The 12,515-nt window shown below is 41.9% G+C and overlaps 1 long non-coding RNA gene across 1 annotated transcript in view; it reads left to right on the top strand.

The window, feature by feature from the left end:
* LOC103365091 (uncharacterized) overlaps positions 1-11,672 on the top strand; it is a 16,172-nt gene extending 4,500 nt beyond the window's left edge. Inside the window, exons 2-3 of the long non-coding RNA XR_520584.1 lie at positions 8,911-9,092; positions 11,438-11,672. This is a non-coding gene — a long non-coding RNA (uncharacterized LOC103365091). The remainder of the gene's footprint in view (positions 1-8,910; positions 9,093-11,437) is intronic.
* The last annotated feature ends 843 nt before the right edge of the window (positions 11,673-12,515 follow it).

Here is a 12,515-nt window from a genome sequence, read left to right as displayed (position 1 = left end):
CTAAAGATGCTCAAACTTCCATCTCAACATTAAATGATTATAACTTGTAATTTAGACTTCAAAAAAGTGTCACTTAACAAAGTATCGGATGACAAAGCAAGACCATTATTCCTCTGACGAGCCAACCTGAGCTGAGATTTCTTATGATAGAACTGGCAGCACACACAATGAAATGCTGAATATAACAGTGAAGGGGGAAAAAAATGAGAAAATATGTTTAATTTTGCCGAGACCAAGGTCGATAATATGTCCTTCTTGTAGAAGACTAGAACTTGATTGATGGGCAGATGAAGGATGCTGATGATGAAATGCATTTTTGTTGCATCAGGATATCTGCAAATCATTTTTGAAAATCTGATCCATCACAGGCGTCTATACATCAATCACCCCAATTCTCTCTCAAGACTGGAGCACGTCTCAAAGCCACTCGACATCACTCTTTGTTTGCTCACCAGTTAAAGATTTAACCTTGAAATAAGGATGTCTGTCAGTTAACATAAACAACTTAAATATGAAGTCTCAAAGCTTCATTAAAAATGGGATGGTTGGGCCGCCACTATAGCTCAACTGGTTGAGCTGGCATCCCATGTACAGGGGCTATAGTCCCTGATGCAGCAGCCATGGGTTCGAATCCCACTCATGGCCCTTTGCTGCAAGTCTTTCCCCCATTCTTCCTCTCCCTCTCGACAGTCCTATACAAAGGTAAAATGGACTTAAAAAAAAAAACAAAACTTTAAAAATAGTGTGATTGATCAAAAAATTAAAGAATTATGGCACTGATCATGAACTTCCTACTGGGTTCTTCCATCAGACCACACAAAAGAAAATCTGACGGCAAAATACGTTAAAAAATGGTAAAATAGTGACCGCTGTGTGGGGAGATGGTTTGTGAGGACTTCTGATTATGGCTGATTGAGGAGCATCTCCACACCCTGTCTGTCTTCTTCGCTGATTGGTCCAAAGCCCCAGTCCTCCGCTTTCATTCCTCTCCTCATCTATCATCTTGGTTGATTGGACCGCCGCCCAGTTCTCCCCTCCAATCAAACTGCAGCAACCCCCCACTGTGGTATAAACCTGCAGCCAAACTATCAGTTGGGGCGGCTGTGGTTTGGTATGCTCGCCTTTGTGCCATCCATTTGTGTTTTATGTAAATCTCTAACTCCTGCTAACGGCTGTGTGTCTGTGAGTTGGTAGTCACTTGTTGTCTTGAGTTTTCTGTAGCCACTATAAACTGGTTACTCATTCTGAGGCCCTCATTTGTCGGCCTGAAAACTGGGCCAGGCTTAGGTCATTCTTTACACCTCCACCCATTTGTTAATGACTTTTTGTTATTTACACTAGGAGCAGTGGTGTTGTTACGATGTCCACCAGTTTAGGTAAGGAGCTTAGCCGTTTGCTTTTGTTATTCTTATCATAGTAAGTTTACATCTCTGTCAAACCTCCTTTGGTTTTATTTGGTTCACTGATTTAGCAACACCATCCAACCCACTTTCCTCTGCGGTATTTTCCTAAAGTTAATTATGTCACAAAGCAATAAATTACTTTACCGAACCAAAAAATAACTGGTTTTATGCTCTTCCCTTAACCCTAGAAGAGCTGGGACGTAACACGTTCAAAAACTGTAAAAATAATCTGGAAATACCATAATATTTTTAAGTTGATTTATATACAGTAAAGCAATCGTTTTATGATCACACAATGTAAAAAAAAATAATTTCAAAAATCCCTATTTGTAGAATTACAGATACTTTTACATGTAAATTAATACTTTTTCTGTGATAAAAAAAAGAGACAATTTGTAAATACATAATTTGTCTTTCAAATAATGGCAAATATCTGCAAAAATAATTGTTTGTTGTTGTTTTTTTTTAGCTTATTTAAATATAGTAACACATTTTATGATCACACATTGTAAAAGGATTTTTTTTTTCATACAGATTTTTGATGTAGACATTATTCACAGTTGTAGTCAGTTTTCTTTTAGAGTTAACATGTAAATGAATACACACACACACACACACACACAATACATATATATATATATATATATATATATGTTAATTTTACTGGTTATAATGGGTAATTTAACAAAATGGAGAAAATATGTACAACAATGCTCTTAGATGTTCATAGAATAGAACAGAATAGAATACTTTATTGAGCCCCCATTGGGGGGAATTTACACGCCACAGCAACATCCATAAATACAGAAAATACAAGAAACTAACAAAAATTAAGTAATATGCATCCCTGGTGTCCACACGCAGCAGGTCCAAGGCCCTAACGTCTCCAGTTGGGCGGTCCACATACTGGCTGAATGTGGGGAGAGTGGTAGAGAGTGATGTATGATTACAGTCTCCTGAGATGACGATCACAGACTGAGGGTGTGCTGTTTGCAGCTGGGACACTGAACTATGGATAAGTTCCCAGGCCGCAGCGGCATCAGCCGAGGGGGGGATGTAAACTGCAATCACCAGGACGTGCAAAAAACTCCCTCGGCAGGTAAAACGGACGCAAACTAATCACCAGCAGTTCAACATCGTTCATGCAGCGCTGCTCTTTAATGCTAACGTGCCCAGCATTATACCATCTCTCATTCACATACATGGCAAGTAATCTACCTTTGAACCACTGTCCCTCAAGCTCTGGTCTGCTCTGACCAGGTGAAATCCGTCCAAAGTTACGAGCGAGTCCAAAGTAAAAACAACAACAACGACAACAAAATTTTTTTACAGATATATACAGTATGTGAGGTTAATTGGTGAATGTAAATTGCCTGTAGGTGGGAATGTGAGCATGCACTGTTTGTCTGCCTTTGTGGTGCCCTCATGGTGGACTGGTGACCCTTACCGGCTGCACCCCGCCTCCACCCAGTGTCAGCTGGTAGAGGCTGCAGCTGTCTGTGACCCTCTGCAGGATGAAGCTGGTACAGCTAACGGATTAAAGAATGGATCATGAGCTTGGAAGCAGCACTTACAACCACCTGACATCTCAGAGTAATGGTTCAAGTATGTTGTGTGCAAACAATTTAACATTTGGCTCCCTCCATGTAATAAAATGGCGCATGCTACGGCACAATAGCACATTTATTTGACAGGGCAAGGGAACGGGTGTTCTGTGGTTTTTCTTTAATGGAACATCACTGGATGTACAATTTTCTCATCTTGTATGTCACAACCTCTGGATTTTCCCTTTTCCGTAAACAAGCGGGGGGAAAAAAGATGGAGCACAGAGGAAAAAGACAGTCCAGTGAAACAAAGGAGAAGAGAGGGAAAGAAAGAAAGACAGAGAGAAAAAGAGGCGAGAAGTCGAGGCAACGGCTCATTTCTTGATTGAAACCAGATGAGGAACGAGGGGTGATGAAAGATCTGGGAAAAGGACCATTAACCAATTAGCTTTCCTAAACAACCATGTCTCCACCTATCACGGGGCTTTACCTGACAGCCTCATTAAAGGAGCCAGCTGATGGGTTGATCGCTTGGAAGCACATGCATTTATAATTCAAAAAACATTGACACAAGACCTGATTGAAACAAGCTTTGTGTGTTTGCTAAGTTACTTTTCGTGCTACATTAGTTAAAGACCCACACACACGCATGTAAAAATAAACAAAAAAATGCACATAGTATGGCCCGCTGTGTATATAAATACAAAAGCAAGCACGCAGAGTCAATAAAAAAAATTTCATTCACATCACTGGTTTCGATTTTCCGCTGCATTTTGTCTGTTCCCACTTGAAGCGGGACATGACTTCATAGCCTGCTATAAGTGGAGTGTGTGTGTGTGTGTGTGTGTATGTGTGTGTGAGAGAGTGTGTGTGACCTGTGTGTAAAGCACTACTGTGTGATCTTGTCCTTCTTTTGCCTCAGAAGAAATTCAGACCATATGTTTTGCAAAACAATGAATTCAAGAATTGGGAAAGCACCTTACAGTCCCTCCCTTCCCTCACTCTCCTCCCTCCCTCGCTGCCCTCCAACCACCACCCTCACCCCCCCGTGTCCCACTTCATATCTCTCGCCACATCCATATGTCTCTCGTAGTATATCTTTATGTCTCTTTTCTCATCTGTCAAATCTCATCTCTCGCTCCAGAGCTTTTATCCCAACCGCAGCGTGAGGACAGGTTCGGCTCAGCGTGAAGTGGATGATGGGAAATTGAGTTCCCGCTGAGAGTGTATGATGTGACCTATTGACCTATTGCCTCAGTGAAACCTGATGAGAGATGTGCACAGTTGGTAAGGAATGCAAATGAAAGGAATCCTAATATTTGTCTATGTGCGGCTGCGGGAGGATGAGCGGGAGACAGACTTTGAACACGTCTCCTGAGATGCTCCTGAGAGAAAACGCAGTGAAAAGGTAAGAATAGAGATAAAGAGGGGAGGAGAGGCAACAAAAAACAGAAATGCTAAAGCAGAGCAGCGTGAGAATAGGAAAGGGAAGGGTGGCGCGCTCACCTTTCTCACTACTGAGACACAAAGACCTACAAAGTGGCATCGCCATGACAACACAAACACAAACATCGGGTCTATAATGTGTGTGTGTGTGTGTGTGTGTGTGTGTGTGGTTGTGTTACTCATGTTGTGGGGACATAAACTTGAGTAACATTGCGGGGGCCCATCTCCCTCTCAAGGACGAGTTCCCATAATATGAGTTATTAAATTTTAGTATGAAGGTTTAAGTTTTGGTTTAGGTTAAGTTTATGGTAAGTGCTCTGTAAGTAGTGATTATATTTGGGTCGGGGCGAGACTCAAGGAAATTAATGTAAACGTCCTCTGAAGTGATGGAAACACAAATATTGTGTGTCTCCAATAACAATCCTGTCTAATTACATACATTCTGAATTGGGGGTGGGGGGGGTGTTAATAACCCCATTTATATAGGCTCCTAAAACAAACAGGCTATGTGCAACACACACAACCTACACACACACTCACGCGTACACTCACTCCATGCAGTGACACCGTGAAGACATCACAAGAGAAGAATTGAAGGATTTAATGTGGTATTTTCTGTGTGTACGTGTGTGTGTGTATGTTTGTGTCTACAGAGGGGGAATGCCTTGGCTGCAGTCCTGGTTGCGTGTGATGGAGAACTCAACAAATTTCCAAACAAACACTCTGGAAACAATTAAGAGAGAGAAACATGGGGGAGACAGAAAGACACAAAAGACAGAAAGAGAGAGAGGCAAAAAACAAACTTTGCTCGCAGGTTGTGCAGAAAACGATACCGCCTTGCATGGATCAGGAGCAAAGAGCTTTCATGTCTATCAGATTGAAGAGCAAGGACGTGCAGAGGTGTGCATGGAAAACACACAAATACTCCAAGTCCATGTCCATGATTAATTAGCAAAGACAGAGTGTAATGTCTCTGACACAACATTCCCAAATCGCAGGGAATGATTATTCCCAGAGCAGGGAGAGTGAGTGGAGCCATCAGTCTGAGGCTCTGGAGACTCATCAACTCCAAAAGGCTGCAGACACACAAATCTCCACCTGCTGCTGCTGCGATCACAATGATTAGTGCGATACGCAGAGACGCACAGGGAGTGTAAAAGTCTTCTGAGAGAATATGAACAGGGATAAAGGAGAGCGAATGTATGTTTTATTATTCTCAAGACAATGAAGATGTTTTCTATTCCCTTATGAGCAAACATGAATGCAAACAGCAGTATTTCAAAAACACACGCCCATGACTTGGTTGTTTTTTTATCCTACATCACACAAATAAGTTATGATGTGAAATAAAACGGTGAGTATGACGAATATTGCGTGCTGGGCACAGACAGCCTGACTGAGCGATGAGACAACACCTACAGAAACTTCATCGACGGAAACTCCAAAAAAAAAAAAAAAAAAGCATGGGCAGTACGATGACTGTTTATCATCCATCACGTTCTCAAATAAACGATTCTCTGATTACAACTTTGTGTAATTGTATTCATGCAGCGGTGATTTGCACTAACAGTAATGTGTGTCGTCCATGTTCCCAGCCCTTCAGCACCTGCTCAGGGGAGTGACCTCATGTCCGTCAGCGGAGCCGTTGGTCCTGTCTAAACACTCAGTGATAGATGCATCAGCTAATCAGGACAGTGATCACACAGCGATGTTGTTACAACCCACATCAGCACCGGCGCTGCGAGCCAGACCCCGATGGGCGTTTTATTACCACGCACTCGTCCTGATGAATCACTGTTCGCTGGTGCTCTGCATGTCACCGTGAATGTGCTTCTAGTAAAGTAACAGCAGCTGTTTGTGACAGATAATTTCATTCTTTTAGTCCGTTTGAGGTGGAAATGTATGTTTTATGTCGACTGGAGTGTGTCATCATATAGATAAAGACGCTGTTTTGCAAATGTGATAACGAACCCAACAAGGTGCAGGCCATGTACACACAGCACATTATTCAGCTTCATATCACTAAATGGTGTCTGTAGAGGTAAGAATTCACAATAAATTAAAAAAAGAAAATGACAGATACACAAACCAAACAAACAAGCCGCATTGTCCCAACACTGTATCTGCAGGACGGAATTGTTTTGTTTGTTTCAACTATTGCCAATGCCGACTTTGTTGTTCAAGAAGAACATCACTTGACTTTATTCACGTTTTGTCCCTGAATGACAAGAGTAGTAATTACTACACTACAGTATATTTGCTTGAGGGCTTTAACATTGTTGTTCTAGGGTACTTAATGAAATGACTTGTTGACGTTCTTGGTTGAACCAGTTGTGAGAATACAAGAGTGCTTGAAAACTTCTCGGCCTCACACAGAAACAGGGGGGCGGAACTCCCATTTTGGGGCACAACTGTGTCCTATAAAGCTTTATATCGCTGTTCACAAAACTCAAATGTTTGAAGCAATCAAAGAAAAAAGGAGAGGAAAGCTTCTCTTTGGCGTGCTGTCACTTTGAGACAATGTGTCCATCCACACAGCACAGGTGGCAGAAGCAGCTAAACGTGACTTTCAACTGTCAGCCCTTATCTTTGCTCACTCGAACATGCCACCGCCTGAGTTCTATCTGTTCCAATAACTAAAATCTCACTTACACAGTCGCCATTTTCAGAGTGACGACGAAGTCATTTATGCTGCTGAGGAGAATCTGGAGGCTCAAGATGTGACCTTCTTCCGCGAAGGGATAGCGAAGCTTGAACATTGGTGGACTAAGTGTTTTTAAGTTAAAGGAGACCGTGTTGAGAAATAATGCAAGAACAATCTTTCTCCTGTCAAGTTTTCTCATGAGGCCGAGAACTTTTGAAGTACTCCGGTCTGTGTGAAAAAGGTGAAGGACGTAGAAATTAGTCGAGCCTGCTGCAACAGGTTGAAATCTCTGATTTACATAACATGAAAACAGCCAGTCAGAGAGATCTCTCTCTTCAACTAACTGCTTCAGACACCAAAAACACTGACAGGACCAATGGCTTGGTGCGACTGTAAAAGATACAGACTGATAAAAGCACACTGTGGACTGAGTCACAGCTTCGCATATATTGGAGGTAAAGCTATAAAGCTAGATAATGTTTTCAATTCTGTTTAACAACTGTAAATAAATGAAGACAAAAGACACTCTTCGACTCTGGCTCATTTCATTATAGTGGATCTTTGAGGAGGAGGGAAGCTAGAAATGTTTTGGATTTGTTTTAATTCATTGTTCTTTGCTAAAGATAGCTGTGGAAATTATACAGCTTTATTTTGCCATGGACTCATTCTGGGTTGCTAGGGAGCTACGTGGAGAGAAGAGGCAGTATTATAATAAAGAGCTACAGTATTTTTTCTTTTGTAAAAATGTTGAGGTCAACTATTTTACTATTTGACATGAAAATGTTGAAATATATTGAGAAGGTAAATTTGAACACTTTCCTTTTAATTGGACAATCGCAGCGCTCCACTTACAGCAAACTACCGAGCTGATTGCACCTATCTATGATAACAGTAAATGAAATCCTTTTTAAGTGTTCACTTGTGGTGGCCTCTCTTGAAATCCAATACTTGATCAATGTTAAGTGTGTACTGTCACCATCAAATAGTGAAAAGCCAGCTGGAATGTAATCTCAAGTTCCTTAGCAACAGTTGTGCAGTGAAGCTGTTGAAAAATGCAAAGATCAAACGTATTAACTCTTATAATAAATCTATCCATCACCTTTTTAACCATCAGTGTTGGGCGTGATACTTGAGAGCTATAATCTATCAGTAATTGCACTTTGCTCCCTGAAATTTCAGGTGCAAAAAAAACATCAACAGGTGGCTTTAAACTTTAAATTTGCATCTCTTTAGTGTGTACAAATTGAAAACAAAACTTGGTTTATAAGCAGGAAGCCCTGGTGGGATTTACTGACTATGCAGCATTGAATGGAACGTTGGGATAGTTCGGACAGAGTCATGTAGCAATCCGATCTGTAACTACTGAACTCCAGTCCACTCACTAACCAGCTTTATAACCGAGGCAGCGTTCATTCATTCAATCTGCTCTACCAGCCTCTACAGATTCTCAAATCATTGCTACTGTTCATCTCATCTTCAGAGATCAATCATGCAGGTTAAAAACTAAGTGTTTGGAGATTTATTCTTACCTTCTGACCGTGATCCTATCCGGGCGGGTCTATCCGTCTTTAAAGTAGGATTGCAGCGTTCAAACCAAAGCAGATCAGTCTTGCAGAAGTTGATGATCACGTGTCCTAAATCCCGCATGTTGACCGGAGCGCCGTTACTCTGAAAAAATCCACTTCATCCTCTTCAGCCAATTTTAAAATCCAGTAATGCTGCAGTCACACCAGATGCAAATTTATCGCGTTATTTGCGTGTATTTGGACGCCTGTATGCACTGAGTTCACTCCCTTCATTTGTGCGAGTAATTAGCATCATTCGCGCGTTTAACGCGGCGAGATTCATGTCTGGATTTGCATCATTCATCCAGATGCCATCGGATCCTCCAGAGACGCACAGCTCAGGGAATTCCACCACCTTCTCCAGGAGCTGCGCCCAGATGACGGCTGCTTCCAGCGCTATTTTCGGTTGACCTGGACCCTGTTGGAGAGGATCGGTACCAGGATACAGGCGTTCTATCCCAGCTGCAGAGCACCTGCCCATCTGTCTCCGGTGAGTAAATCAATCAATATTCACAATGTAGTTGCAAAAGAATGAATGAATCATGTTCTTCACGTCACCAAAGAATCTCTACAGTTCAGATTTTTCAATTTGTGCATCGAACACGAATTCACGTTTGGCCTGTTTTTTTGTTTTGTTTTGTTTTTTGTAAAACCACTTTTTATTGCTTTGTCTATCTATTTGTTCACACACACACACACATATATATATATATAATTACATTTTTTTTTTAAAAATTGTATGCACTTGAAAGCACTTTTTACATTTATTTATAGATTTTTTTGTATAATGGTACACTTACAATTAAAATAAACAGATCGGCACAATACAACAACTACCCACCACAGTCCACAATTTGCTGGAATAGCAGTGTCAATAAGAAATGAAAAGAATTGCATGAAAGAAAGAAAACCAAAAACAAAACAGACAAACAAAGCAAATCAAAACAAACAATTAAAAAACAAACAAACACACACACACCTGCTGTCCCATCTATTCCTACGTTTTACGTAGAAGTCATCCCAGTTCGTTAACCCAGTAACTGTAGAAAAGTAGCATATAAACGGGCTCCACATTTTCCTGAACTCTGCTTTCCTTCCTCTCACACTAAATTTGATCTTTTCTCGTTTACGATGGAACATGACATCCTTTAACCACCTGGCATGGGAAGGGGGTTTAGAATTCCGCCAGTTAAAAAGGATGAGACGGTGAGCTAACAGGCAACAAAAGGCGATGGCCTTTGAAACATTTCCTGGCCAACTAGCATTCTCTGGTTTTACACTAAAAATTGCTGTCAGAGTCTGGCTTGACCTGTACGCTATAGGCTTCATTCAGAGATCTGAAAACTGAGCTCCAGAATAAATGTAAACAGGGGCATGACCAAAACATGTGAGTTACTGTAGCCGAGGCTATTTTACATTTATCGCAGGTTGGGTCCAAATTTGGGTACATTTTGGCTAGTTTAGCTTTTGTATAGTGAACACGATGCAGAATCTTAAATTGTGTGAGCCCGTGTCTGGTACAAGGGGATGAGGCATGTGTTTCTTTAAGAATGTCATCCCAGGTTCTGTCTGAAAAAGAGGCACCAAGGTCCTGTTCCCATTGCGTCCCGGGGGTTTAACTCCCCAATAGTTTCATAAATCTGATAAAATGTTCCCTTTGTATCAGCGTCAAGAGACAACAATGTCTCTTCTTGGGGAAGGAGTTATATTGTTTTTTGACAAAATCCCTCAGCTGCAAATATCAAAAAAAGTGAGCATAAGGTAACTTGCATTTCGTAACCAGCTGTCCAAAAGATGCAAGTACAACGTCCACAAAAAGATCTTTAATGAAATGTATCCCATTTACATGCCAGGCACAGAAGGCTTTGTCAATCATAGCTGCCGTGAAGAGATGGTTAGCCATAATAGGAGCCATTAAAGAGGGACTTTGCAAACCAAAATGGTTCCTGAATTGTTACCAGATTTTAAGTGTATTGGATGAGACAGGATTTCCGGTGAGGCTGCTGCCAAGATTTGAATAGCTGATGAAGCTAAAGAGTGAGTAGGAAAGTTATGGGACTCCATTGCAACCGATTCTGGCACAATACCTTCAGAGCAACCCTGGACCCAAAATATCACTTTTTGAATATCACATGCCCAATAGTAATGCATAAGATTAGGTATGGCCATTCCTCCTTTTCCCTTATGCCTCTCCAGAAAGTGTCTGATGATGCGTGGGTGTTTGTTGTTCCAGACAAACTTTGAAAAAATTTTGTCAATAACTGCAAATTGTTTCTTTGGGATAAATGCAGGAGTATGCTGGAATAGATATAGAAATCTAGGAACTATATTCATTTTAATTAAATTAATGCGACCTGCCATTGATAAGGGTAGGGTGCACTATCATTCTAGGTCCTGTTTGCATTTCTCAATCAGGGGCATTAGGTTGAATTTAAGAAAACACTTTGAAGGATCTAGGCACCACTACACCAAGGTATTTAAAATGAGAGTTCTCCTGAAGGGGAACGCAGACAGGGGCAACCATTGAGCTGCAATGTTGACAGGGTACAATTCACTCTTTCCAAGATTTAATTTATAACCAGACACTCTCCCAAATTGGCGTAGTTTAGACAAAACTTGTGGTACTGATGAGATGGGATCACTAACAAACAGGAGAAGATCATCAGCATATAATGGCACTTTATGTACAGTATTTCCGTGGATTATCCCCTCAAATGAGTGGCACTGTTGCAGTGAGATAGCAAGGGGCTCAAGAACCTGTTGGGGTTCTAGTTTCGAGCCTTTGTTTTGGTATTTGGATTTCCTGTGTGTTTTAAGTTTGCTCTGCATTTTCAGGCTGGGCGGGGCCATGGTTGAGGAGGACTCGCTCGCTTGTTATCCACCACACCTGTCCCGCATCGCAATCAGTGCTCCTTTTAAGCTGGCTTCTCCCCGTGATGCGGCGCCAGAGGATTCACTCCCCTACAAGCGGTAGATTGGCCACGCCCCCCATGCACTGGAGCGCCAGTCCAGCGTGCACCGGCACTTCCCTCTCCTGCTTCCTTGGTGTCCTCACTCCATCCCTGTTTAAAAACCCTCTTTTTACCACCCACCTCCCTTGTCGCCTTTATTGGGTCCACTTCCTGTAAATTAGGAGCCATCTCCAAACAGAACCAGGTCGAACAGTAACAGGGAAAGGGGGCACCCCTGCCTCGTCCCTCTGTGAAGGGGAAAATATTTAGCTCGGATTCCTCTCGAGCTCCTGGAGATGCCTAAGGATGCAAATGCCTTGGATGGCCGTCTCATCACCTGAATCACTCATCGAACCAAACTAGTCAAGTTAGCTATTTCAGGCAATCATAGTGATACTATATCCTTTCTGATAATTCCATCACCCTACTCCCCTCTGGTATTAGGTATTCCCTGGTTGGTTCATCATAACCCTCATTTCGATTGGAAGTCTTCCTCGATTGTAAGTTGGAGTGTTGCATGCCACGCTAGTTGCCTCAAAGCAGCCACACCTAGTTCTCACATCTCCAAACCACCACCACCTCCACCAGATCTCTCAACTGTTCCTAACTGTTACCATGATTTAGCTTCTGTTTTCAGCAAGGACCTGGCACAGACCCTTCCTCCTCATCGCCCCTACGATGGTGCAGTCGACCTGTTACCTGGAGGCCCTCTCTCTACCAGTAGGTTGTATAATCTATCTAGGCCGGAGAAGGAGGCCATGGAGATCTACATCAATGACTTACTGGCAGCCAGTCTGATTCGTTCCGTTTTTTTCTTTGTGAGTAAGAAAGACACGACTCTCAGACCATGTATTGACTTTTGCGGAGTTAATGAAATCACAGTTAAAAATAAGACTCCACTTCCTCTGATTGACCCATCGTTTGAACCTTTATGTCATGCTCAAGTGTTTACGAAGTTGGAT

This window comes from Stegastes partitus, unplaced genomic scaffold (genome assembly GCF_000690725.1).
Source record: "Stegastes partitus isolate 25-593 unplaced genomic scaffold, Stegastes_partitus-1.0.2 Scaffold810, whole genome shotgun sequence".
In the NCBI taxonomy this organism is placed as follows: domain Eukaryota; kingdom Metazoa; phylum Chordata; class Actinopteri; family Pomacentridae; genus Stegastes; species Stegastes partitus.
This window is presented reverse-complemented; position numbering and strand designations above follow the sequence as displayed.